Source organism: Podarcis pityusensis, assembly GCF_964106645.2.
Source record: "Podarcis pityusensis genome assembly, chromosome: 4".
Lineage (NCBI taxonomy): Eukaryota > Metazoa > Chordata > Lepidosauria > Squamata > Lacertidae > Podarcis > Podarcis pityusensis.
In genome coordinates this window covers 50,052,802-50,058,801 of record NC_138027.1, presented here as the reverse complement: position 1 = coordinate 50,058,801, position 6,000 = coordinate 50,052,802, and positions in this window count along the sequence as shown.

Sequence of the window (6,000 nt, the reverse complement as noted above, 5' to 3'; positions counted from 1 at the left end):
CAAATGGAATCCTTCTTTATCTTTGTGTGCCTGGAGTTCTACATGGAAGGAAAAGGAAAACTTTCTCCAGTCTGCTTCACTTCCTCTAGACTGCAGAGCATGTATTGAATTCAAATTGGTATAAACCACTGTTTTGCTAAAATGTGTCCTGTTTATGATGACAATCAGGGTGGACTTTGGTAATATTGCACCTGAGAGATGACAAGAATTGTCCCCCTCCTACTAAATATTTATTTTCACAATAATTCTTTTTGGTACACTTGGTTCTTTATGGATCTTCTCAATAGGTACCTGTATAAATACAGTTATTAATATTTTGTGCCCCCTTGGCTCAGTGCCCTGTGCAGGGGAACCACCCACATTGCCCTAAATCTGGTGTTAGAACAATAATGACATCTAGCACACTATTAGAACAAATACAAACCTTGGAAATGAGACAAAGAAGGGAGCATGTCTGGGCCGGTTCAACCATTAGGCAAAGTATGGCAGCTACCTCATGTGGCAGAGGCTGTGAGGTATGGGAAGTGTCAGAGGACAGAGCCTGTGTGCTACATGGCCTGTCTTGTGTCCCGTGCCATCTATGGTACCCTGCTTTCCCCAGATGTGGGGACAGACGTTACCTTGTTTCCAATATTGAAATAAGATTCAACTGCCAATATGATCATTTCCCGTATGAGGGCAAGGGATGTGCTATTTCATCCTCTGTCTTGGATAGCTACTGTGTACTCCATCTAAAAGCTACATCTAAAATGTTGCATTCAGTGAGGGTACAGTCTGCATAACTGTATGCACAATAGTTGAGCTATGCAAATCAAGAAGTGTAGAGTGATACCTCAGTTTTCAAACATGTTCATTCACAAATATTTTGGTTTTCGAACATGCCTCAGAAGTTGAACGTGCCACGCAGCTGAGTACAAGATCCTGAGTCCTAGCTGTCGGCTACCGAGTTTCCGGTTTTTGAACGTCTCAGAACTCCAACAGTCTTCCACAATGGATCACGATCGAAAACCAAGGTACTGCTGTATAATCTTTCACACAAACACTGCTACATTTATGGAGTCAGTTTATATCTGTGCAGCATAATGTGTGAATAAGCTTAAATTCCTGGTTGCAAGCAAGTGTACTTTATTTACATGCACTGTGATACATTATCTGCTGTTTCAATTTCCCTCCATAACTGATGTGTTTAAAAGGCAGTCCATAGCAGGGGGAATGGAATAAATGTATGAAAGAAAAGGCTTAGTATATTGCTACTTGTTTTTCAAAAAGTCTGCGAGGAGCTCTCATGATTTAGTGGAAGAATGAACTGTATCAAAGACTACCCAAAGAGAAAATGACCTCTTAAGTCTCTCGTATAGTGAAGAGGTAATTATGCTACCTTCATGGGCATTGATGGCAAGCAGATGTTTGCTTAAATCAACTCTGATAGTCTTGCTGCTGCTGCTGCTGCCGCCGCCTTTTGGTTCCTAGACACAACTCGTCCACTTGGATGAGGGCTGGAGAGAAGCTGGTGGTTTGAAAATAAGGACAGAAAAATCAGTCTTTTTCTGGCTCATTCCTGTTTTGCATATGTTCATTTTTAAGTTCATTCCGTCCTCTTTCCATATGATCTGTGATTTTTAATATATACACATATTTTCTCTCAACAATTCAAAATCGGGTTTAACACATGTTTGAGCCAAGAACTGTGTAGGATATTTGGGAGGCATAAAAACCAGTGGCTGGTTAAGTTCTGATCCACACAAGTCGGAGGTACAAATCAAGTGTCCTACAATAGAGAACCTGCAATAAGCCAGTAATGTTGTGAGGCCTCTTAGTTTCTGTCATATCATTGGTCCATTTAGTTCAGTACTGTCTACAATGACCAGCAATGACTCTTCAGAATTCAGACACAAGTCTCTCCCAGCCCATCTGGAAATGTTGCCTCTGAACTATGACCGTTCCACATATGTGATAATGATAGTGTTTTGGACTGCATATAAAACTGCCCTAAACATGGTGGATATTATTTTGCAGAGATGGATTTCTGTTCCCTTATTTTGGGGGGTTTAGAGCTATGTAATTAAAATCCCTGGAGAATTATAGCTTGTTTGGGAATGCATCAGACTGGTGGTACTCAGTGCAACGTTTGTTGAATATTAAATCCTCAAGTGATGTGTTGTGAGGAAGGGATCAAACACATTTCCAAAAGAGGCAGAAGCTTCATCAGAGGGAGAGAAGTGTCACATGGGGATAAACATTTATAATTTATTAGGGACGAGACTATAAAACAAAGAACTGAATGTAACCCTATACTTTTGATATGACATCTCCCTGTAGATTTTCATACAGAAATTCTCAGCATAGGAGGGAGAAAAATGTGGGCTGATGAACTCTTGAAGGATTAAAATGGAGCAGAGGTGTTTTGTTTTTTTCCAAAGCAGTGAAACAAAGCACAGTCAATGCACTATGGTTATGATATATATAATTATAGCTATCTTGTGCTGCAGTCCCCAACACAGGTATCGTGGAGCACGCACAGGCACTCAGAAGTAAGTCATGTTGAGTTCAGTGAAACTTACTCCCAGATAAAGAGTGCCATTTTAAATGATTGTTTTTAAAAATGCTGAGAGATGAAGGAGGAGGAGGAGGAGGAGGAGGAGTAGTTTGGATTTGATATCCTGCTTTATCACTACCCTAAGGAGTCTCAAAGCGGCTAACAATCTCCTTTCCCTTCCTCCCCCACAACAAACACTCTGTGAGGTGAGTGGGGCTGAGAGACTTCAGATAAGTGTGGCTAGCCCAAGGTCACCCAGCAGCTGCATGTGGAGAAGCGGAGACGCGAACCCGGTTCCCCAGATTACGAGTCTACAGCTCTTAACCACTACACCACACTGGCTCTCTCTATATAGATATATAGGACAAGATATTGAATTTTCCTTTGTGTGTGGGGAGTCATAAAGTGGATTCTAGTCAATGAAGGTTTAGGGGCATAAATTTGTTACAGGGCTTTTTTTCTTTTTACTTTTTGAAAATTGGGGCTATCAAACATGTAATTATTTTGATGATGTTTGGTCTAGCAAGCAATAAATGCAGAATATTGTAAGGTTTGTCCTCTTAACTTTTCTTTAACCATTTTGAAGGAACTGCCAGTTGACTTTTCAACCTGTCTTGCTTCCCTGTTGAGAAAGGGCGTATTCTTGTCACTCTAGCTTAAGGGAAGTCATATACTACTTCAGAGGTGATGTACTGCAGAAAAATGACTCATCTACACATGTCTTGTTCATGGGTTCCAAAGGGAGAAATCTTCTCTGTTTTTGAAATGTTACGGACCAGTTTTTCTCTCCCTGCCATGCTAATGAATGGAGAATCTCAGATTCTGTTGTCTTCCTGACATTCTGCAGAGTCCTGGTGCCTTGCAGGATGCTTGACAAACTGACTTCAGAGAACAATCCAAAGAACTTCAGTGGACAGGAATCAAGTTAACTCTTTTAACTTGCAAGTTAACTTGCATCCTGGTCCATGTCACCTGGGGCAGGCGTATATACAAACAATAGGACAGGGTGGTTGAAGGAAATGCCATCTATTGTTTCTTTTTCTTTATTGGACATATGGCAGACATTTGAGAGTGATGGCATGGATCATTGCCTCGGGATGTATATCTGAAGGAATATTCCTCTCCAAGGTGAAATGGAACAATCCATGTATCTTTAATAAGCGAACAACTGATGAGGTTGTTCTAAGGTTGCAATTAGATATAACACAAGGTGATTCATGCTGAATTCCCCAATGTAATAAATTTTTTTGAATTTTAATAGGAACCTCAAGAGACACCCCCCCAATCTAATACATAATATTTGTATAGTCATTTCAAGCGTTCTGAACACTTAACATGGTGGGAAGTGAGACCAAGAATGGGTGCTTACCTAAGGCTATGGATTAAATTTATTACTAATTGAATTTCTACCCCACCTTTCCCTTCAAGGAGGTCAACATGGTTCTCCCTCTCAATTAATCCTCACAACAACCCTGTGAGGTAGGTTAGACTGAAAGGCAGTGACTGGCCCAAGGTCACATAGGGAGATTCATGGCTGAGTGGGGATTTGAACACTAGTTTCCAAGGTCCTAATTCGACACTTTATACCTCTAGATACCACACTGGCTCTTATGTACAGCAGAGGCAAAGATCAAACCAGACACTTCTTGAGTCATAGCTCATTGCCTTAGGTCCTACACCACACCTTATGTTTTATTACCACTAACAGTTATGGCATCCCCCAAAGAAATCCTGAGAACTGTCATTTAAAGGACCTATTACAACTCCCAGCACCCTTAAGAAACCACAGTTCTTAGGATTCTGTGGAAAGCAATGACTATTAGGGGTGTAAGAATGCTTTAAATGTATGGTGACCTAGCCATTATGCAACATCGGGTCTCTAAGCAGGAATGAAGCCCTGTGGGAGGGGATTAACCCTTTCATAAATCACCATGAAAAATTCTCTCCATAAAGCTGCTATTTACTGTGTGAGTAAACATTACAGGTGTTCCAGTGGAACTTAATAGTGTTGTAGGACTTGCTGGAGAGGAGACAAAGCCACTCCCGACCTAAGGAGGGGGGGTTGCGGGCTCACGCCCCCGTCTACATTCTCGCGGGGCTCGCGCCAGCCCCGTGGGACTCGGGGATTCCCCAGTCTCATTAATATTCATAATCCTCAGCGCTAGCCAATCGGCTGGCGGTAGGGCCGGGCTTACTAGGTGCTTTTAAGGTCGGGGCAGCCCTGGCTCGCCCCTTTTCTTTCTCTACAGCAGCTGCGGTTTCCCACCCACCCACCCTCTAGGTTTGAATTCGGACTTTGCTATGGGCTTCGGCTGGTCGCCGCAAGGGGCCTGGTAGCAGTTTTTCCATTTGGCTAATTGGCTGTATTTTAGAAGCCACTTGGTTTTTTCGCCTACCTCATAGCAAAACGTCACAACTCCTTGGTTTTGGCGGTTAGGCATTGGCAGGGGTATTGTTATGCAAATGAAGTCGGGGGGGCAGGAACGCCATCACCTCCCCCAAATCTTGAAGGGTAGTTCGTTAAAGGACTCCGGGGGGTGTCGCCTCGTCCGAAACCTATGGAGGCTAGGGCCTAAAGCGCGCTCCCGAGTGGTAACCCCTTGGGGAGTGCCTATGGATGTGCATCTCGGGGGCTCCCCCTGTTGGTGCTTAACCCTTCCCGGTTATACCGGTTAGTCTGATAGGGCCAATGCCTAAAGCCAATACCACTCTTACCTGTAATCAATAAAGTTGTGGCCATTTTTTGCCCATTAACCTAAATTCTGGTGTCCGGTGTCTTTATTTACTCTAACTGTGGGAGGGGGCGGGAATCGCCACGCAAGTAGCATTGGAGCCATATTAAAGGCCTAGAGGTAATTTGGCTTATAAGGATTTCTCCAAATTTAATAGGATATGAAGTCCAGAGAAGCAGGAAAGTACACTGTTGTGAATACAGTGTGCACTGTTCTCCTGCAAAAGTCCATACAACATTATCAGTGAAAAAAATCTGTCTGAGCATAAAATTATTGCTTCTCCTTTTTGAACAGATGGCATGTGGGAATAAAAGTATTATTTTTTATTTTTTTTAAAATAAGCCAATTTGATTCTGAACCTGTAGTCAGAATTGTAAATGGTTCGTCAAAATAGTTTATGGCTAGAAATGCTATGTGCGCTATAATTTCATGCCTTTGTGGAATGCTTTTAAGCTCACTAAGAGTGAGAAGAGACATTGATATTAATCTTAAATGTAGCTGCAGCAGTATTTTATTAGAAACCTTTACATTCAAACATCCATATAGTGTATTTGACATGCTCCTCTATGCTCTGACTTTTTGGGTAATCTTATTGTCCTCCTTTTGCTTGGCTTAAATGAGAATTTGACCCACATGCAGTCATTATAGCTTAATTATAATTGTTTGTAATAGAGAAAATTCAATCGGCTTCAGTCTTAGTTCAGCAACTTGCCCTGATGGAGAAAGCCACCA